Genomic DNA, 14,220 nt, shown 5'->3' with positions numbered 1-14,220 from the left:
TGGTAAGCTGTTCCTTCGACTCGCAGGAAAGAGTAGTAGTCTTTACCGTTTCAACTAGCTGTCCTAAATCAGAGAGAATCCCTTCCGATCCAAAGCGACACGCATCATTAGTAACGAGAGGAGCCACCTTCTTCAGCTGGCTTCTGACTCTGCGCTTCACGGCATCTTCAAGCAGTCTCTGCACACTGCACACTTGATTCCTTTTCCTTCTTGGCAACCGTTTCCCAATGGAGGGGGCGGTCACAGCTAACGACCGATCGCGGGACGAGTGGGACATGGTGGACGTCCCACGGATCCCCACGTCCAGCCCTCCACAATGACGCCCATTGACAACAGACTCAAGCTGTATGACTGAAGCCAACACCTTCTGTTGCTGTGTGCGAAGGGGCACCAACTCATCTCACATCATCATCGGATTACTCCTACTTGCTGTCTTCAATATTGGTGTAAACTGCGCAACTTCCGAATATTTTGGTATGGACATTCCGTTGAGCGTGCAGTGTTATATGATTGTTAAGCACAACGCTACTATATCGTATTGTTGAAGAAAACTTATTGGTATACTATCTGCACCGGAAGATTTTCCTTTGCTAAGTAATTTATTATTCTGCTACTCCAAGGATATCTAGTTGTAAGTTACTTAAGGTGGCAGCTGTTGCTGATTCGAATTCTGGACTACTTCTTATTTTATGAAGGAATTTCGGAAAACTAAACTCAGTAACTCCGCTTTAGGGACGCTGTATCTTCAGTATCATGTTCTTTGTTGTACTCAGCAAGTTCTCGCTTTTTACTTCTACCTTACAAATTTAAAAACTTACAGTTTATCGCAATTATCAGTTTTATTAAAAAGATACAATATAATAAAAACTAGTTGAAAACGCAATAATCACTGATGGCGTTAAATGTACAGCGCGAAAGTTCAGCTTCAGCTTTATAGTGACTTACGCAGACTGGTCAACATCTAAAGAGAAATTCCTCCGAGGCCACACAGGTTGAAAGCAGAAATGGAATTATCCACAACTGTCTTCTTTGCCACCAACTATGGAACAAATCCACCGCGATCCAGACAGTCATTCATGGCGAACCAGGTTCAATACCACTGCGTTAGACAACCTATCGTGATCTGCCCGCAAATGCTGTTATCTCACAAAATCTGTGGTTAACAATTCGTGATGACCCTGGATTTCGTAGGGATTGCATTGGACGGTACACTTTAATGTTCTCCAAATAGAAGTGCATGGAATTGGTGCGACGCGCGACACGAGCGCCGATTTCACCATGCGAAGCTGAACCCGATATAGTCTGTATTACTTCTTCAACTGCGAAAGCAGCAGCAGCTCTTGTGTCTGGTCGCCCACTATGGAGCCGATCGTTTGAGGAACCCGTGGCTTCGAAATTCGTTATCATTTTCCTCACAGCGACACTTGTCACAGGACCTTTACCCGTTCGAACACACTTCTTATGGCGACAGCATCGAAAAGCAGCAGCAACGAACTCTCCATTCTTATAGAAAAGGTTCACGAACAGTGGCTTTTATGGTAAAGCTGGAGTATCTGACTTATTTTATACACGATTCTCATGCGGCGTCACTGACGTGTTGCTGTCCAGCGTCATCTGTTGGCCGGTTTTTACACTCGTTTTCCGTTTGAGTAAAACGTCATGTCATTCGACGGATGTGTGACAAGTTTTACTTTTCTACGTACATAAATTCATGAATTATTGGATTTTCAAATGTTAACAGGCTTTTGGGTCACCGTGTAGTTAGGCCGTTCTCTTATGTTCATTAGCTTGCATGCACAGTGATTCATTTCGTCTTCCTTTGTCGTCTGCTATTTGGCACACAAGTAAAAACACAGCATAACACACTGACGGCAAAAATCGCAACACTAAAACATGGTTAATGTGGAGTAATGAAATTTCGGGAATACACTGTTGTAGATTTTTTTTTTTTTTTTTGGTCATCAGTCTACTGACTGGTTTGATGCGGCCCGCCACGAACTCCTTTCCTGTTCTAACCTCTTCATCGCAGAGTAGCACTTGCAACCTACGTCCTCAATGATTTGCTTGACGTTTTCGAATCTCTGTCTTCCTCTACAGTTTTTGCCCCTCTACAGCTCCCTCTAGTACCATGGAAGTCATTCCCTCATGTCTTAGCAGATGTCCAATCATCCTGTCCCTTCTCCTTATCAGTGTTTTCCACATATTCCTTTCCTCTCCGATTCTGCGTAGAACCTCCTCATTCCTTACCTTATCAGTCCACCTAATTTTCAACATTCGTCTATAGCACCAAATCTCCAATGCTTCGATTCTCTTCTGTTCCGGTTTTCCCACAGTCCATGTTTCACTACCATACAATGCTGTACTCCAGACGTACATCCTCAGAAATTTCTTCCTCAAATTAAGGCCGGTATTTGATATTAGTAGACTTCTCTTGGCCAGAAATGCCTTTTTTGCCATAGCGAGTCTGCTTTTGATGTCCTCCTTGCTCCGTCCGTCATTGATTATTTTACTGCCTAGGTAGCAGAATTCCTTAACTTCATTGACTTCGTGATCATCAATCCTGATGTTAAGTTCCTCGCTGTTCTCATTTCTACTACTTCTCATTACCTTCGTCTTTCTCCGATTTATTCTCAGACCATACTGTGTACTCATTAGACTGTTCATTCCGTTCAGCAGATCATTTAATTCTTCTTCACTTTCACTCAGGATAGCAATGTCATCAGCGAATCGTATCATCGATATCCTTTCACCTTGTATTTTAATTCCACTCCTGGACCTTTCTTTTATTTCCATCATTGCTTCCTCGATGTACAGATTGAAGATTAGGGGCGAAAGGCTACAGCCTTGTCTTACACCCTTCTTAATACCAGCACTTCGTTCTTGATCGTCCACTCTTATTATTCCGTCTTGGTTGTTGTACATATTGTATATGACCCGTCTCTCTCTATTGCTTACCCCTATGTTTTTCAGAATCTCGAACAGCTTGCACCATTTTATATTGTCGAACGCTTTTTCCAGGTCGACAAATCCTATGAAAGTGTCCTGATTTTTCTTTAGCCTTGCTTCCATTATTAGCCGTAACGTCAGAATTGCCTCTCTCGTCCCTTTACTTTTCCTAAAGCCAAACTGATCGTCACCTAGCGCATTCTCAATTTTCTTTTCCATTCTTCTGTATATTATTCTTGTAAGCAGCTTCGATGCATGAGCTGTTAAGCTGATTGTGCGATAATTCTCGCACTTGTCAGCTCTTGCCGTCTTCGGAATTGTGTGGATGATGCTTTTCCGAAAGTCGCCAGACTCATATTCTACACACCAACGTGAAAAGTCGTTTTGTTGCCACTTCCACCAATGATTTTAGAAATTCTGATGGAATGTTTTCTATCCCTTCTGGCTTATTTGACAGTAAGTCCTCCAAAGCTCTTTTAAATTCCGATTCTAATACTGGATCCCCTGTCTCTTCTAAACCGACTCCTGTTCCTTCTTCTATCACATCAGACAAATCTTCACCCTCGTAGAGGCTTTCAATGTATTCTTTCCACCTATCTGCTCTCTCCTCTGCATTTAACAGTGGAATTCCCGTTGCACTCTTAATGTTACCACCGTTGCTTTTAATGTCAGCGAAGGTTGTTTTGACTTTCTTGTATGCTGAGTCTGTCCTTCTGACAATCATATCTTTTTCGATGTCTTCACATTTTTCCTGCAGCCATTTCGTCTTAGGTTCCCTGCACTTCCTATTTATTTCATTCCTCAGCGACTTGTATTTCTGTATTCCTGATTTTCCCGGAACATGTTTGTACTTCCTCCTTTCATCAATCAACAGAAGTATTTCTTCTATTACCCATGGTTTCTTCGCAGCTACCTTCTTTGTACCTATGTTTTCCTTCCCAACTTCTGTGATGGCCCTTTTTAGAGATGTCCATTCCTCTTCAACTGTACTGCCTACTGCGCTATTCCTTATTGCTATATCTATAGCGTTAGAGAACTTCAAACGTATCTCGTCATTCCTCAGTACTTCCGTATCCCACTTCTTTGCGTATTGATTCTTCCTGACTTATGTCTTGAACTTCAGCCTACTCTTCATCACTACTATATTGTGTTCTGAGTCTATATCTGCTCCTGGGTACGCCTTACAATCCAGTATCTGATTTCGGAATCTCTGTCTGACCATGATGTAATCTAATTGAAATCTTCCCGTATCTCCCGGCCTTTTCCAAGTATACCACCTCCTCTTGTGATTCTTGAACAGGGTATTCGCTATTACTAGCTGAAACTTGTTACAGAACTCAATTAGTCTTTCTCCTCTTTCAGTCCTTGTCCCAAGCCCATATTCTCCTGTAACCCTTTCTTCTACTCCTCCCCCTACAACTGCATTCCAGTCGCTCATGACTGTTAGGTTTTCGTCCCCCTTTACATACTGCATTATCCTTTCAATATCCTCATACACTTTCTCTATCTGTTCATCTTCAGCTTGCGACGTCGGCATGTATACCTGAACTATCGTTGTCGGTGTTGATTTGCTCTCGATTCTGATTAGAACTACCCGGTCACTGAACTGTTCACAGTAACACACCCTCTGCCCTACCTTCCTATTCATAACGAATCCTACACCTGTTATACCATTTTCTGCTGCTGTTGATATTACCCGATACTCATCTGACCAGAAATCCTTGTCTTCCTTCCACTTCACTTCACTGACCCCTACTATATCTAGAGTGAGCCTTTGCATTTCCCTTTTCAGATTTTCTAGTTTCCCTACCACGTTCAGGCTTCTGACATTCCACGCCCCGACTCGTAGAACATTATCCTTTCGTTGATTATTCAATCTTTTTCTCATGGTAACCTCCCCCTTGGCAGTCCCCTCCCGGATATCCGAATGGGGGACTATTCCGGAATCTTTTACCACTGGAGAGATCATCATGACACTTCTTCAATTACAGGAAACATGTCCTGTGGATACACGTTACGTGTGTTTAATGCAGTGGTTTCCATTGCCTTCTGCATCCTCATGTCTTTGATCATTGCTGATTCTTCCGCTTTTAGGGGCAATTTCCCACCCCTAGGACAAGAGAGTGCCCTGATCCTCTATCCGCAACTCCGCCATCTTTGACAAGGCCGTTGGCAGAATGAGGCTGACTTCTTATGCCGGAAGTCTTCGGCCGCCAATGCTGATTATTTATCAAAATTTAGGCGTTGTCGTCCGATGATGTCCCATATTTGCTCCATTGGAGACAGATATGGTGATATTGTAGGCACAGGCAACACGTCGACACTCGGTAGAGCATATTGGGCTACAGCAAGTATGTGGGCGGGTATTATCATGTTCGAAAACGTCCCTTGGAATGCTATTCATGAACGGCAGCGCAATAGTTCGAAAAACCAGACTGATGTACAAATTTCCAGTCAGAGTGCCTTGGATAACCACGAAAATACCGTTACCATACGAAATTGCAACCCAGGCCATAACTGCAGGTGTAGGGCCAGTGTGTCTAGCATGTAGACAGGTCGGTTATAGGCCCTCAATTAGCGTCCTCCTAACCAACACAGGGCCATCACCAGCACAGATGCAGAGCCAGCTTTCATCAGAAAACACAAGAGGCCTCCATCCTGTCCTCCAATGAGCACTCGGGTGACACCACTCAAGTCGCAAATGGTGGTGGTTTGGGGTCAGTGGAGCGCACGCTACAGGACATCTGGCTCCGAGCTGTCCTGTCGTACACGACGGTTATGCGATAGCGTAATATACATTGAGCATTCTCTTCCTTCCCCTCTGTGATGCCATTCATTTTTAAAAGTTGCGACGACAGATTGCTAGAATTCCTTTTTTGTGCAAATAATCACCCGACCTATGAACTTCCTTTACGTCACGAATTAATAGCGAAAGATAAACAGCGTTGACTCAACGATTCTGTGAGACTGAGGAAAATCTTGCCAACCGCATAATGGTGTACGAAACGCCGGAAGGAACAATGTCGCATCTTGCTGCTAGGTGAAATATCACGCTGTTTCAACAGCGGGAAGTTTCGAGAAGGACTGCCGAGCCTCGGACCAAACGCGTGGGGCACATTGTGCACGCGTGATGTTTAGCACGGCGTGGCCGACTCTGTTCTGTACATACGACTTCCTGTAACTATGTTACTACAATATTGATACAAAATATTGACAGGTGTTCCACCTGACCATTTAGAGAATGATTATGGCTGACAACTCAATGGGAAAGTTCTTACAAACCAAAGACTTAAGTTCACCTTGTTCTGCGATTACAAATTCAATTTAAGATGTCGGGACTTCTGCGTCCACAGGACTGCTGCTTTAATTCTGACGCCATGGAGAATTGCAGTGTTTCAGAGGGCGCTAATTCATCAATGGGAGCAGCTAATGGAAGCCTTGCTGGACGGCACCGACCTGTTCTATGGGGAGCTGTTTTAAATCCCACATATCGTGCGAGGGAATCACGCTCCATTCTGTCAATCTGTATTCTGTCGAATGAAGGACACACAAACTAAGCTATATACCCGACTCGAAGAGAGATTTTAGGTATAATCTGCATGGATTTCAGTTTTATCTTATTTCTATCGAGAAGTTTAGTAAACACGTTATTGAAGTGCTTTCTATTGTTCATTACATTTCAATGATTCCTTATGTACATAAGAGCAATTGGATATCTGCTCAAACTGCAATAGCGACTTTGACACGATATGTCAAGTTTACACTTGCTGCAGTATTGTGACTAATTTTTAATAATAGTTTCTCAGTTAAAATATAGGCACGACCGTTCACTAATTTCTTACATCTTCTGTAGGCAGGTGGTTTCATCACGACAATAAAACAGAAGAATCTACATTATATGGAAATCGTTGACAAAACAAGCTCGCAAAGCAGTGCCATCACTATTTACATATGCAATACACATGCATGTAAAATAGTGAATCAGCAATTGTACTTCAGCAGAGTTGGTAATAATTCGTCCTCGCGACCTCTTCTCCTTCAATAAAACCATCTCTAGACGTAAACACTAAAGCAGCATGATTAAGCACCTCGTGTATTTAACTGGGAAACAAAAAGACACCCCCACTAAGGATCAAACATGATGAACATTCCCCTATCAAAACAAGTTGGACTAGTATCGCCTATAGCAGGCCCTATATGTGTCTATGCGACCAATATAACCGGTATTTGAGGTAGAAAAACAGATGAAACACTAAGTTCCGTAAGAGTTTTGGAAAATCTATTTGTGTTGTCTGTAATGTGTTCCTCTAATCTTCCATACTTATAAGAAAACTGTGAGACCTTAGTGTCTGTCTGGGCATGCTAAACTCCAGAACGGGTTTACAAATTTTCATGGGGTTTCCAAAAATAACTTGTACGTAGCTTTACGCCATCAAAATCGGGTAACAGAAAAAAAAGCCTTTCAGTTAAGTCTAAAACCGTCCTGGCCGCCTATCTGAGCAAGAGAATCTCCAGATCTACTAGACGAATATTCATTGGGTTTTGTCAGGTAAATTTAGCATAGGTTGGGGCAACATACAGGCTTTATATCACCAAAATCTGAACTCTAAAAAAAAGAAAAGATATCGTCGATTACAGTTTATTCTAAAACCGCCTACTCAGATTAGTTGTTCGGATTTTTTATCATTGCCTAGTACACCAAAGAATCAGTAGAAGGCGCTGTTAGTTTCGTCGAAACCAAACAGAAACAGATGGCTCTGTAAGTGATTTCTGAACTCGGGAAGTTTACAGCGGAGACAGAATGAAGCGCCGCGTTCTTATCTTTACGAAAACAGACTAACAGCAGATTTCTCGGCTACCACGTACTGATATACTGATTTCACTTTGTTTGTTTAAAACTTAATGACATTGATTTGATTTTTTCTATAGGTTTTATTTATATTCCTAGCTAAGAGAAACGAATACACAGGGTGGTTCATTGATAGCATCAAACGAAAAAAGTACAAAGAACAAAACTCGTCTAGCTTGAAGGGGGAACCACATGGCGCTATGGTTGGCCCTCTAGATACTGCATTTTTTTTGGATAGGAACCCCCATTTCTATTACATATTCGTGTAGTACGTAAAGAAATATCAATGTTTTAGTTGGACCACTTTTTTCGCTTTGTGATAGATGGCGCTGTAATAATCACAAACGTATAAGTACGTGGTATAACGTAACATTCCGCCAGTGCGGACGGTATTTGCTTCGTGATACATTACCCGTGTTAAAATGGACCGTTTACCAATTGCGGAAAAGATCGATATCGTGTTGATATATGGTTATTGTGATCAGAATGCCCAACGGGTGTGTGCCATGTATGCTGCTTGGTATCCTGGACGACATCATCCAAGTATCCGGACCGTTCGCCGGATAGTTACGTTATTTAAGGAAACAGGAAGTGTTTAGCCACATGAGAAACGTCAACCACGACCAGCAAAAAATGATAATGCCCAAGTAGGTGTTTTAGCTGCTGTCGCGGCTAATCCGCACATCAGTAGCACACAAATTGCGCGAGAATCGGGAATCTCAAAAACGTCGGTGTTCAGAATGCTACATCAACCTCAGTTGCACCCGTACCATATTTCTATGCACCACGAATTGCATAGCGACGACTTTGAACGTCGTGTACAGTTCTGCCACTGGGCACAAGAGAAATTACGGAATTATCACAGGTTTTTTGCACGCGTTCTATTTAGCGACGAAGCGTCATTCACCAACAACGGTAATGTAAACCGGCATAATATGCACTATTGGGCAACGGAAAATCCACGATGGCTGCGACAAGTGGAACATCAGCGACCTAGGCGGGTTAATGTATGGTGCGGCATTATGGGAGGAAGGAGAATTGGCCCCCATATTATAGATGGCAATCTACATGGTGCAATGCATGCTGATTTCCTACATAATGTTCTACAAGATGTTTCACTGCTTGACGGAAAGGCGATGTACTTCAAACATGATGGTTGTCTGGCACATAGCTCGCGTGCGGTTGAAGCGGTATTGAATAGCATATTTCATGACAGGTGAATTGGTAGTCGAAGCACTATACCATGGCCCGCACGTTCACCGGATCTGACGTCGCTGGATTTCTTTTTGTGGGGAAAGTTGAAGGATATTTGCTATCGTGATCCACCGACAACGCCTGACAACATGCGTCAGCGCATTGTCAATGCATGTGCGAACTTTACGGAAGGCGAACTACTCGCTGTTGAGAGGAATATCGTTACACGTATTTCCAAATGCATTGAGATTGACGGACATTATTTTGAGAATTTATTGCATTAATGTGGTATTTACAGGTGATCACGCTGTAACAGCAAGCGTTCTCAGAAATGATAAGTTCACAATGGTACACGTATCACATTGGAACAACCGAAATAAAATGCTCAAACGTACCCACGTTCTGTATTTTAATTTTAAAAACCTACCTGTTACAAACTGTGCGGCTAAAATAGTGAGCCATATGTTTGTGACTATTCCAGCGCCATCTATCACAAAGCGAAAAAAATGGTCCAACTAAAACATTCATATTTCTTTACGTACTACACGAATGTGTAATAAAAACTGGTGGTTCCTATTTAAAAAAACGCAGTTGATATCCGTTTGGCCTATGGCAGCACCATGTAGCGGGCCAACCATAGCGCCATCTGGTTTCCCCTTCAAGCTAGAGAAGTTTCGTTCTTTGTCGTTTTTTCGTTTGACGCTTATTTCGCGATTTATTTGGCCCGGTTACGATCAATGGACCACCCTGTATTCTCACTTGTGGTTTGGGTGCGTAGTCGTTCCATATTGATTTCGTTTTGTTTACGAATATAAACACCTAAAAAAACTCTCGCGTCTTTCTGAATAAATGGCTTAAAGTCCAAGGACTATATTGTCTCCAGAATCTAATGAAGATTGTGAGGCGAGATTCGCTTGTATCGGTTAACGTCAGGCTTTCACGCACGCTTTGGAAACTCCTTCCGAAAGCGAGATGCGATGTAACTCTGATCGAGATCTTATGTATTTTGTCACTCATCACAACCCTTTGTACATAGAGGCTTAGGTGCTCCTCTCCAGCCTAACATCACACAAGCAGAAATTTTGACGGAAAGGGGCCATGCGAGAGAGTTTTATACGTAGAGACCAGATTACTCCAAACAATTTACTATATTGCTTTAAATGAGTACAATTCACGGCGAACACGTTATGCCGTGGCCATAACCAAAGTACAACACTAGACGTTCTGTGTTGTGGGCGTGGACCATAGTGTCATGTGTTTTTCACACGACCAGCGCTGCTTGGCTCTCTCCCATGTTAGTGAAGGAAACAAGCTCTTTGTTCATGTTCCCATTCATACTACTTCAGACATTGTATACAAAGAAGTCAAAAATTAGTTCCATGTCGCATGATAACTATAAATAAATAGCCGGGCAATGCACGGTACCTCAGCTGGTTTAACATAGTTACTTTTTTTTGCTCTTTCTATCGTAATCTTCAGTTGTTTCAAGAGATATACTTTCCTACTCCTACTTTGCGTATGTAAAATTGTAAAATCTTCAGTTTCCAATAACGAATGATCAGTTACATAAATATGAATCACTACAGCCGACTTTACAAAAGACTAGAAATGTTCACTGTACCTCAGTTTTAATAACCTTCAAATTTGAGTGAAATAGTTCGCATCGTAAGTGTTAAACTGGTTCTGAGGACCTCTGCTTCGTCAAATAAAACCGCTGCCTGTTTTCAGGTTGCGTGTTTTTAAACTGTAATGTACTCTTCATTCAAAATGCAGCGTCAACTTTAAACGGCTTATACATGCCAGCTACATTCAGCAATAAAGTATCAAAATGGGGACTCACGATTCTCATATAAAAGTCTGTGTACATAGTGAGTGTCTGAACTTCATTATTAACTCTTAAATTTGACACAGCGATGGCCTCCCACCCATCACGGGTACGATGCAACGTAACAATGGCATTAATTAAATTCTGCATACCAAGAGCTAATAAATCTAGCTAGAAAATATATTCACGGTCTCATTTTAAAAAGTAACTTTTTTACGTATTTTCCTTAAAAGTTAAAAATAGAAGACAATCTCTGATCTACTTTAAAACGTGATTCTTACACAGTGTGTAGGGGCACGCCCAGTTTACGTGGAAAGTACTAGACGCGATGAAGAATGTAAACAAATGAATTACATGATAATGGCCTTCTTGCTACCTCAGTCAACAGCGATAAGCTAAAATATTTTCTAGCAAGCAGCAGAGTTGGCTTTAATCGATGTGACGAAGGCTGGAATTTTTCATTCAGTATTCAGCCCATCTGTCTGAAAGTCAACGGGGAACGTGATAATATTTAACCGGTAGCGACTGACGCTTAAGGATTTTCTCATACAGCAAAATCAATATTTTATTTCTTCCTACTCTTCTTAAGATATTTTCTTGCAGTTAGATTCTCGTTAGTCTCGAAAGATACAATAACATCGATTGCTTGTCCTGTGCCTGCTCAAACGATTTGGTAAATGCACTTAATATTTTCTTAAATGGCAGATTTGCCACTCCAACATATCGACTATTCAGTTACCGTGATTCAGTATGACTGCCATCAGCGTCTTGAATGGTGATTTCGTGTGCGATACACATGAATTCCCAGGCTTCTCGAAGCGAACTCGGATGAACAACTGAAAAACTAAGTTTTGGGACTGTATTAAATTTAATTTTCTTTAATGGTGTGTGTATTTTCCATACGTTGTTCGAGGAGAGGTGTAAACGTACACAGCATACGTCCAAGGGCCGCATCTAGCATTTGTCTACTTGGTGTAGAATAATCCTCGAATCCGAACGCAAAATCCAACACATAGCATTGCATTCGATGCCGTAAAAAGTAATACATCAGTAATTTGTCGTAGTTTATATTAAATCACTTGTAAAAAATCTTACTGGTGTACTCACCCTTGTCCTCCACAGTACATATTCAGTACAGTTTGGCTGCATTTTCAGTGTTTTGATGAGGTGATTTTGAGGTTCGTCCGGCTGAAGTGGAAACAACTGGCCTCCGGACTTTCTTCGTGTTTCCGAGACAGGTCTGAGACGGAAGTTCTATCTGTACAGGAGTAATATAAGGCCAGGTTAATTTTAATGCAACGCCTCTCAAAATTGGTCGTCACCAAGATGGTGGTGTTTGAAAAAAGACGCCAGAAGCGCAGGGATACCTTCGTGGAAGGAATCTGGCACTTAGGACAAGTCAGGAAACGGCAGCCTGAAATACCCTCAGAACTTACTCCTATCTGTGGAAACAATACTGCCTACCATGACAATATGCAGTTTCCTTGCTGGGATCGAATTTTTAAACATTAGGATGACCGGAAAATAGTGTCGTTTCTGCGCACGTCGATGTTCGTTTGTTATTTGTCAACTCTATGTACTTCAGAGTCGTGCCAAAGACTTCTTAAAGTCAGACTGGTGGTGGTGACAAAGTGCGTCTGCTCCAGTGCATGGCATGTCCTTGATGTTTACAAGTTCCGCCTCATTACGCTGACACCACCGGAATATCTTGCAGCGTAAGAGACACTGCTCTCTGTACACCTCTTTCATCCCGTAATAAATTTGTGAAGCACGCTCCACTTTTGTGCGAAGAAACTGGATAACTGCCCTTTGCACTGATCGACAGTAATCCACCATGCAACGGACTGCGGAAACAGCTCTCCAGAAATGAGGAAACTGCTGCGAATCAGTTAACTGCTCTTGTGCATATGAGAATTCCAAGACGCCGTCTCTCGGCAAACACATTCACCCACTGCGATTACATAAAACGCTGCTACAGCGAAGGTCTCCTTTTCTGTAGTCTTAAGGCATCGACTGCACATCGAGCAGCGCAGCACCGCGAAACGGCATTAAAAAGGCGCTGACCCGGGCGCAGTGAAAAGAAGTCGGCCCCAGTTCGGTCGCAAACTTCGAGAACATCAGTACTGAGTAATAGGAAGACGTTACTTAGAATGCGTCCTGAGTGTAGTACTAAAGTACTTATATGAAGGAAGCACAGGAAGCAAGTTCTGTTATGATTCTCTTCTTTTTAGAAATAAAGTGTTTATTAATCGGCATGTGATATGTACAAATTTAGGACTGCTGCCAGCGGCCATCGTAATTTCTCTCCATCCTTGTTTGTGTCGGTGCTGACTCTCACAGCAACCGACACAACATATACCATATATAAATATATATTACGTAAATGCCCTGAACACATTTTAAAAATATGCCAAACAAATATTAATATTGCCTAAACATTGAAAAGATAAGTAAGCTCATTTGCGACTATGGGAGTGTTGCAGTACGACGAGTTAGAGATTGTAAACGTGAGTTCCTCTCATAGCAAAGGTATTAGATTTAAAATTTCCGCGTTATGTAGACATTGTACCAATGTGAAATGACCTTGAAGGGTCGTGCGCCATAGCTCGCATATATATCACGGGGTACAACGTGTAAACATCAAAAATTCTGTGACGTCTTACAAAAGACACATATAACGGCAAACAAAAGCAGCAAATGGCAAACTCGGAAACGATGTGTCTCAGTTACAGTACGGTAGTATGTAGTGTTTGTTGACAGTCTTTAATGTAAAAGCTGAACAACACCAAAAGTATGACCGTGTAAACAAAATGAAACTTAAATCAAAGTGTTATGGTCTGAAATAAAATTACTTAAGACTCTCATACTATGTTCGACTCTCCGACTATCGCTTCATCATTTGCCCTCACCCTCTCGTATAGCAACTCATCATACTCATTGTACTTCATATAGTTACCACAAAGGTTCATATGAAATTAAAATATTGCAAAATTAAAAAAAAATGTTAGGAATATGTACGCAGGACAACATAATACAAGTGACGGACAGTTATCTATTTTAATGCAGACCAAACACATGAGCCAAGAAATACATGTATAACCCGTATAAAATTCTCACTTTGCAGTGACATTAAAGGAGAAAACAAAAGAAAAAATTTAAACTGCGCTGTCAAGCCCTCTCAAATGTTTTTCTATGAAATAAGGACAAAGCTTAAGCCGTTTTTTGTTTTAGTGCTTTTCAAAATCTAGATGACGTTGTAGTCCCGCAACTTCAGTGTCCATTCTGTCAGCCTTTATGAAGGACCCCCATTGACGTCAATGAAAACTTAATTGCTTAATTGAGGGCTCGGATACTTGTTGATTTTTGCTCTGACAATTTCGTAGTCTCAGACAGTACGAGCGTAGTT

The sequence above is a fragment of the Schistocerca nitens genome, chromosome 1, assembly GCF_023898315.1.
Source record: "Schistocerca nitens isolate TAMUIC-IGC-003100 chromosome 1, iqSchNite1.1, whole genome shotgun sequence".
Lineage (NCBI taxonomy): Eukaryota > Metazoa > Arthropoda > Insecta > Orthoptera > Acrididae > Schistocerca > Schistocerca nitens.
Note: the sequence above shows the minus strand (reverse complement) of the source record.